The sequence below is a fragment of the Electrona antarctica genome (assembly GCF_951216825.1).
Source record: "Electrona antarctica genome assembly, chromosome: 7".
NCBI lineage: Eukaryota > Metazoa > Chordata > Actinopteri > Myctophiformes > Myctophidae > Electrona > Electrona antarctica.
This window is the reverse complement of record NC_136812.1, coordinates 55,355,206-55,364,713: the sequence shown is the minus strand read 5'-3', so window position 1 is coordinate 55,364,713 and position 9,508 is coordinate 55,355,206. Positions and strand designations below refer to the sequence as shown.

The window sequence follows — 9,508 nt, the reverse complement described above, 5'->3', positions numbered from 1 at the left end:
CATCAGCAGATCCACATAACAAAGTGTAGCATGATATGATCCATTATGGTATTTTTGAGTGGTGCAACTGGCTTTGTACCTGTGTGTACACTAGGGCTGACCTCGATTAGTCGAATAGTCGACTAATCGATCGGAACGGGTCTCAGTCGACTGACAACCTCTCAGTCGATGTTCACAAAAAAAAAAAAGAAAAAAGAAAACAGTCGGGACGATTTTTTTCTTTTGGGCCGGGTGGAAAACCCCTCCTCCGTTATAATGGTATGTTCCCAGTCCCCGCACCGCAGCATCGGGGAACACTCTGGCAGCCAGAGTAAAGGCTGGGAGGGACCGAGCCGAGGGAGGCTACTGTACTGTAGCCTACATGTTGTTTATGCTCCGGAGTCCAGACCCATGCAGTTTAATAATATACAGTCACAACAGAATGCACACTGCTGTCTCGTGTCTCATCACAATCCCAATGCGCCACCCGTGAAGTCGGGGGGGAAATAAAAAACAGGCTGCTAGTGTTAGTGTAGGGTCGGGGATCGTTAGCTTAGCGCGTAGCTACTGATTCAACCCACTGATTGAACTTCATCTCCGCCTGTAATCTAGGTTATTTTTTTATTGACAACGTGAACGAACCCCGACACCAGCGCTGCAAAAATAGACAGATCTACAAGCTCTCAACGCGTAGCGAACGGCGCTGCAAAAACAGGCAGGACGCGATGCCTTGAGAGCTTGTGGATCAGCCTCCCCGACGGTGCGGGGAGGCAAGAGTTCTCCGGGGAGGAGGAGAAGTTACCAGGGCAGGCTACATGTTGCTGCGGCTAACAACACTGTCACCAGCCAGTGGTTGTGATGTTAGCTTGGCGTGCAGCTGCTTGTCCGTTCCAACTTCACTTCATCTCCACCTGTAACTTATTTTTTATTTTGTTACCCTGGCTGCGCAGCTGCGCTGCAAAAATAGACGGATCTACAAGCTCTCAACGCGTAGCGAACGGCGCTGCAAAAACAGGCAGGACGCGGCGCCTTGAGAGCTTGTAGATCTGGCTTTTTTTTGGGTGTTCAGTCGACTATCAGTCGACTAACAGCAAATTTATTCATATTAATTTCGACTATACAAATCCTTAGTCGGGGACAGCCCTAGTGTACACGTGTTCGTACCAAAAAAACGGTTGCTATGGTTAGTGTGTGACGTCACTGACATAGCTGATCAGACTATATAAGACCTTGCACCACTCAGTTCACACGGGTGTGATTTTTTATAAGCAAGTGTTTATTAAGAATGCTAAACTATACACACATTACAAGAATATATGCTGACTGTAGATTAATAGGATGGGGATGAATTTAATGTTGATTTGTTGATTGATATATGTAACATACTGTTTAAACGAACTGTTCTTTGTAGTAAATCTTCACTTGTGCTATTGATGGAGTCCACATGTTTCATGATGCTCCACTGCCTTGACCTCAAATGGCAACTTTGGTTTCTTCCACTGTCACTCCCAACATCTGTGGAGTTGAGGTCGTGGAAGGCCCAGACCGTCAATGCAGCAGCGTGACTCCACCTGTGGTCACCACACGGACAGTCACAGGAGCTACGGGTAATGACTCCAGGGTCACCTGTGCTAATCTCTACAGAAGGTAGAGCAGGTTGATACTTGAAAACTAAATCAATATGAATATAATCAATAGCCAACATATTATATAATTTACCTCGTGGTTTTAAATAACAACGCTGTTCTTCATAGGAACATGTCAGTCTGTCTGTCATATTAAGAAAACCACATGGAAGCATTGGAAGGTAATATAGCATGTCGCACTAGAAAACATTATATTAGTGCCACAAATAAAGACAATACAAATAAGATGCTGTTCCTTCACTACAATAGGTTGTATTGTCCAAGAGGAATTTGGAGCAAACATGTAGCCTACAAATTAAGTTTCTATGGGAACTTGAAATACCTTGAAAGTGTCTCAATGGCTCTGGTCGAATAACAAAAGTGACTCATTCACACACATGGACAAGGACAGGAATGGTGTTTTTTATTTTACAGCAGGACATGCATAATAGATAGCAGCAACCTTTAGAGAAATGTTTGTTTGTACTTATTTATTTTGTTGCAAAAGGTACAAATTTTGTTTGTACAGAAAATTCAGAACATGAAATAGTGTGATTATTTTGTGTGGGGAAGCTAGTCAGGCAATCTAACATGTCATGAGTTCACACATATGGAACATAAACCATATGAAAGATAAACCATATTAGTGTAAACAGTAGCTTTGTTAGAAATTCAGAAACAGTTGTGATTGGTTGAGTATGCTTTGGAAGGCAATACAAAACCTTGTAATGTAGGAGAACACCAGTTTTGCAAGATAAATTAACATGTACATGGGCTTTTCATTAAGCTTCATGCTGCATGCAAATGAGAGCACAACACATATACAGAATAGCAATGATAGTGGTTTATGTCACTTGTCAAAGTCAGAGATATGTTGTGCAGTAAAGTGAAAATGTCCTTGTGACAAAGACATTGTAGGCCTACATCTTCACTTGTACTATGTGTTTCAGTCAATTTATTAACCTTTAACAAAATGTTTAAGTAGGTTAGACAGCCTTTCTTCCCCCTATCATAGGGTAGATGATTGTCCTCCTCTTAGAGGACATTTACACCTGTATTATGATATGCCACATTTGATCACCCAGGGTGCAAATGGTGAACCGGCCCATCGACACCTAGGATGTATTGAAACGCTAAGTATGACCACAACACAACACAACACAACAACACAACAACAGTCCTGTACAGAAACCAGAACAGAACACTGTCTTCTAGGTACTAAGGTGAAATCAATTTAAAGATTGAACTTACACTGCAAATTAATTCTAAACATGTAACAGGGGATATTATAAGTCCAGATGTGAAGGAGTAGTGTGTGGTCATAAAATGAGTAATTGTTTGTATGTGTGGCTTGTAGGAGTGCGTTGTGTTCATGACAATTTCAACCAGTAACTTACATATAGAGAGGCAATAGTAAACATTATCATATCAAAGCAAGTAACATTTTTGCAAGATAAATCTTCTAATGGCTCTGCTTCAGTAATAATTAATTCATATACACTTTTATTCAATAGTGTTAGACTGTAGGGGAGAACGGGGTAAGATCCTGGAAGCAAGGCAAAATGAGATGGCAGTACAATCTAATGATCTACCCATATTTCAGGATGTCTTCTATCAATTGAAATGATGAGTAGGCCTAAGCACCTATGACAAAGTAATGTGGCTCAACTTGCCCCAGGTAATGGGTAATGGGTATCCAAGTCGAGGGGTAAGTTGAACCACATTATATTTGAATGTTAAAAGCTTAAACTTGAACAGATAATGTATTCACTTATCAATAATAATATAATAACAGTTTTCCCTTTTGCAAATAGTCTTATTTATTATTTAAACAATATTAAGACAATTAAATAAAGTGTGTTATTCAGAACCTTATATTTGCAATATTGTTAATACACTATTGCAAACTTCTCTTAAATGAGTATGTACATGTATGCAAATTAAAGGTCATTCAGTATAATTTGAGTAGCAAAGACTTAACTTAAAAAAAATATGAATAGTGATTCCCATTGACTCATTTTACCCCCAGCCTCCATTTTAGAAAACAATGACTAGAATAAGTTACTTCAGACAATTTATTTGCTAAATGATTCACATGGTTCTATCCATTGGCAAATCATCAACGTGTATGATATTACATTTTAGACCTAGGTACATTTTGCTTTGGTGTGTCGAAATTTTACGTTGACCGACAAAAAACTATTTTTTGTGTAAAAGAATGTTTTCTACTTTCCCCATGTGCTAACTAACTTCACAGCCAGGTGTAAATGATGGATGCTTACTAGATTTAAGGTCACATGACAACACAGTTTTCGAGTTTTCTAGATAAAGGGGGTGGTTCAACTTACCCCGTTCTCCACATATATTTACCAGATACTCACTGTATATGTGCATAATATCCATACAAATATGTATTGGATATAAATAGATTCATATGTTACATATTAAGTTTACAAAACAATCTAACAGTTACCAGTTTCTTTCTAGAAGGTTGCATTGAGCAAGACTTGGGGAGGAGGGAGGGGGTTTGTTAGATTGTGATTGGTTGAGAGATGGCTCTATTGTTCTCCTTTGGCCTATCAATCCAAGCAGTTAGTGGCTCCACCTCAGGCTCTCTAGTATAAGAAGAGTTGGTCTGTATCAGTTCTGCTCCAGGATATCAATCATTTCTGATCAGATCTGACTGTGGACTACAGACTGAAGACAGGTGAAGATGAACTCTATCAACCTCAACTCTGCTGAACAGGACGGACCCAAAGACCATGGTATGATTAGTTAATAGTCCATTTTGTTTCATTTAGATTTGCTTTTTTATTGTCTCACAGTGAATTTGTGAATAGAAGTGACTGTAGTAATACCTAACCACGTATACTAGGCTAAATTAGTTGTGCAATGAACATAGCTCATGCTATTGTATATTTAATTTCTTATTATTGCAATTTTGCTGTACATTTTAAGAAATGCACAGTAACATAGTGTATTTCTTTATTAACAAATTGCAACATTTTTTTCCAATACAGTGTTGCATCATCATTCTGGCCTTCATGTCTTACCAACAGAAAGTGAACATAGAAGCTTGGCTAAACCAAAAAAGCATGGCTGTGACCAGTGTGGACAACGCTACCATTACATGTCTGAACTTAAAAAACACCAGAGAATTCACACAGGAGAGAAACCCCATGGATGTGATCAGTGTGGACACAGATTCTCTTTAATGTCCAGCCTTAAAACACACCAAATAATTCACACTGGAGAGAAACCCTATGGATGTGATCAGTGTGGAGAACACTTCTCTCGAATGTCCAGCCTTAAAACGCACCAGAGAATTCACACTGGAGAGAAACCCTATGGGTGTGATCAGTGTGGACAACATTTCTCTGAAATGTCCAGCCTTAAAGATCACCAGCGAATTCACACTGGAGAGAAACCATATGGATGTGATCAGTGTGGACAACACTTCTCTCAAATGTCCAGCCTTAAAAGACACCAGATAATTCACACTAGCGAGAAACCCTATGGATGTAATCAGTGTGGAGAACACTTCTCTCGAATGTCCAGCCTTAAAACGCACCAGAGAATTCACACTGGAGAGAAACCCTATGGGTGTGTTCAGTGTGGACAACACTTCTCTGAAATGTCCAGCCTTAAAAATCACCAGAGAATGCACACAGGAGAGAAACCCCATGGATGTGATCAGTGTGGACACAGATTCTCTTTAATGTCCAGCCTTAAAACGCACCAGAGAATTCATACTGGAGAGAAACCCTATGGATGTGATCAGTGTGGACAACACTTCTCTCAAAAGTCCAGCCTTAAAACCCATCAGAGAATACACACCGGAGAGAAACCCTATGGATGTGATCAGTGTGGACAACACTTCTCTGAAATGTCCAGCCTTAAAGATCACCAGCGAATTCACACTGGAGAGAAACCATATGGATGTGATCAGTGTGGACAACACTTCTCTCAAATGTCCAGCCTTAAAAGACACCAGATAATTCACACTAGCGAGAAACCCTATGGATGTGATCAGTGTGGAGAACACTTCTCTCGAATGTCCAGCCTTAAAACGCACCAGAGAATTCACACTGGAGAGAAACCCCATGGATGTGATCAGTGTGGACACAGATTCTCTTTAATATCCAGTCTTAAAACGCACCAGAGAATTCACACAGGAGAGAAACCCTATGGATGTGATCAGTGTGGACAACACTTCTCTCAAATGATCAGCCTTAAAACCCATCAGAGAATACACACCGGAGATAAACCCTATGGATGTGATCAGTGTGGACAACACTTCTCTCATATGTCCAACCTTAAAAAACACCAGAGAATACACACTGGAGAGAAACCCTATGGATGTGATCAGTGTGGACAACACTTCTCTCAACTGCCCAGCCTTAAAAAACACAAGAGAATTCACACTGGAGAGGAAAAATAGGGGTGTGATCAGTGTTGACAACACTTCTCTATAATGTCTAACCTTAAACAAACAGATTTCACAAATTCACAAAATGTGATGTGTGTGGAAAAGCTTTAAGTCATTCAATTGATGTGGACGAGAAACATCAGCAGATCCACATAACAAAGTGTAGCATGATAATTATGATCCGCATATGATATGATAAGCAATTGTTTATTAAGAATGCTAAACTATACACACATTACAAGAATATATGCTGACTGTAGATTAATAGGATGGGGATGAATATATGCTGACTGTAGATTAATAGGATGGGGATGAAATTATGTCCCACATACATGCTGCAGATAGAGAACAATATCAATTTTATTCTCAATCTGTTTCACTGTAATTTGAGCTGTATATTTACTGTAGATTAGATGTACATGATTTTTTTTCTCCCAGAGGTTGTTCATGCATTATATTAAACCATAGAATACAAGTTATTGCAGTGTTACCCAATGACTAAAATAAACTGCCTATATATTTGTATTTTCTTAGCATAATAATTGGACACTGGATCACATTAGATCTATGTATAGTGACACATTATTTTCTGTTTATTTCTATGTTACATGTAAATAAATAATATATATGCAAAATAAAGGTAAAAAAAAAGTCCAGGAGTTTTTTTCTTTTTATTTGTGTCTTTATAATGTCTTATTAAACGTGTTACCCAATGACTAAAACAAACTGCCTAGAAATTTAGTCACATGATGAACATTTAATATTGCTTTATTAATTTGTTATCTTTCATCCAAATTGTCTTTTCTTAGCATATGAATTAAAAATGACACTTGATCTACGTAGTGACACATTCTTTTCTGTCCCTTTGTTACATGCAAATAAATGTACAAAAGTCAGGTGGCGTTTTTAGCCTTTGTTTAAAGGAGTACTGTGTGTGGTAATTGCAGTGCATCATGAAATACCCTTACGCACATAACAGTTTGGCCAGTAGTGGAAAAGGTACTCACTCTTTCTACTTAAGTAAACTTATCATCCTGTGGCCGTGCGGAGCCGTACCACCAGCGTCACCGACGACCCGGTGTCCACCAGGCCAGCAGTAGGCACCTGTAAATAAACCAGACCACTGTCTTCTCTAGGCAATGGAGTGAAATCAATGTAAATATTGAACTTACATTGCAACTTCATTCTAAAAAATGCACAGGGGTTATTATACATTTACAAGTCCAGATGTGAAGCAGTACTGTGTGTTCATGACCATTTCAGCCAGTGACATATTACATGTCACTACTGTGTGGTAATTTAATTTCAGTCAATCACATGAAATACCCTTTGGAAGGCAATTACACACCTTGTGATGTAGGAGCACATAACAGTTTTCCAAGATTAATTAAGATTAATTAATCCTTCACCAAAACTGAAAGGATTTGGAGCAATCGTGTGCAGATTAGGATTGTATATGGATTTAATTGTCCAATCTATCTAATGGTTCTGCTTGAATAACAAGAGGGAGACGAGAGACTCATTCATACACTTAATGCAAATGTCAATCACACTTGGACGTGCAGAATAGTTAGAACTTTTGCCACACTGCAAGAATAGTACTATTACTTAAATAGGCTAAACATTTTCCTAGCATCAGGAAGGAAACATTAACTGTGCTTTTGTTGATTTTGTTGCAAAAAGCAACAACAGCCCTGTAGAGAAACCAGACCACTGTCTTCTCTAGGCACTGAAGTGAAATCAATGTAAAGATTGAATTTACGTTGCAACTTCATTCTAAAAATGTACAGGCCCAGCTAACATTACCCCGCTAGCTACCGCCTCACGCTGTCTATTTCACAGCGTAGCACGCCCGGCGTGGCCCGGACTTCCCCCCGCTGTCCTCACGTCATACGATCTCGCTCAGTTAGATTTTCATGCCCCTGTGAATTTACAGCCCTCTTCACGCTGTCTTGAAGCTTGCCCCCCCCCCCGCCTCTCTCTCTCTCTCTCTCTCTCTCAGACAAGGATGTGCATCGTATGTATAAATAAATCATTTGAGAATATTTTAATATTATATTTTGTAGGATTATTATTATGATTTTTTTTAAACTATTATTGAATATAATTAAGTGGATTCTTCTTCTTCTTATTATTATATTCTTCTTCTTCTTATTATTATTATTTACGTGCGGGCTATAGTAATTGTAACACTTTATTGTGGTTGTGGGGTACCCGGCATGCATTGCAGATTTGCAGGGCAGGCTGCAACAACAGTTGATGAGAGCAGACTCGGCAGAATAGAGAAAGACAAGACACAAGAGTGGGCAACAAATGCTTATATTTCACTGTTTTTCTCCGGAGAAATTCAGTTGAAAGGTCAGTGTATTTTTATATCCGATATCTACCGTGTGTAGTGTAATTGCACGTGTTCTCTAGCTAACTAGCTAGCTACCTGGATAATCCATTGTTTGGACGGGGGTATGGGGTTTAGCAAACGTATTACTCATGCTATTTTAACAGGCTTAAAAACATCTAGCTCCGTTGGAAAGAAAGAGAAAGCTACTGCAGCTTCACAAGAGGAAAAAGTTACCAGTACTGGTATTTGATTTAATTTTACAGACAAACAAGGTGACATGCTGTACAGAGCTGAGCATGTACGTTCCAGCAAGACAGGGAGACGGTGGAGGCTGGAGAAAACAACCTCATATCAGAAGTAAAATTGTTTAGTAGCGAACAATAATTATATGTATTATGTTCTTTTGTAACTTCTTCTTATGTTGTCTTATGTTGATAAAAGTCCTTAAACACAATTATTCGAATTAGATAAGATTTAATATGTTGCTTGTGTAGGCTACATAAACAACAGCATTTAGCTGCAAATCAATTTTTTTGTAATTTGTTTCAGAACTTGCACCATGAAACTCAGGCATTTTCTAAAGTAAGTATAGGCCTACTGTGATGACTGTGGACTTAAATATTAATGCTAATGTTAATCTTTATTTAGCAAACAATCACAAGCAGACATTGTGTCACTGAATTATTATTTTGTTCAATGTTTGCCTGTTATCTCCTATGGTACCACATCAATACAGCATGGAAATGTGGACTCTTTTCCTCTCTCTAAACTTCTCAGGACTGGAACCCTGCGTTCTCTACCGCCCTGTCCCTGGTTTCTACTCCAGTTACATCATGGCAAAGTACTACACAACAGTAGCAGCTACATAACAAGGTTAAGCCATATATTTTGTGTAACTTCTGTATATATTGGCCCTTGAATCCTGCTGTTGTCTCTCTGGTACCACACGGTCCACACCGCATCATTACAGCACGAAACAGTAATTTTAGTCATCATGAAATGTAGTTTTAGATGCATGCTGAAAATAGCCGATCTACAAGCTCTCTTGCCTCAAGTTTGCCGTTACATTTGAAAGAAATTTGACTTGAATTTGATTTAATTTTACAGACAAACAAGGTGACATGCTGTACAGAGCTG

General features: G+C 38.9%; 1 long non-coding RNA gene across 1 annotated transcript; it reads left to right on the top strand.

Annotated features, from left to right (window-relative positions):
* The first annotated feature begins 8,671 nt into the window (after positions 1 to 8,671).
* LOC306927036 lies at positions 8,672 to 9,251 on the top strand. Its single transcript, XR_013790479.1, has 3 exons — positions 8,672 to 8,728; positions 8,921 to 8,953; positions 9,149 to 9,251. It is a non-coding gene; the product is annotated as an uncharacterized lncRNA (long non-coding RNA).
* The last annotated feature ends 257 nt before the right edge of the window (positions 9,252 to 9,508 follow it).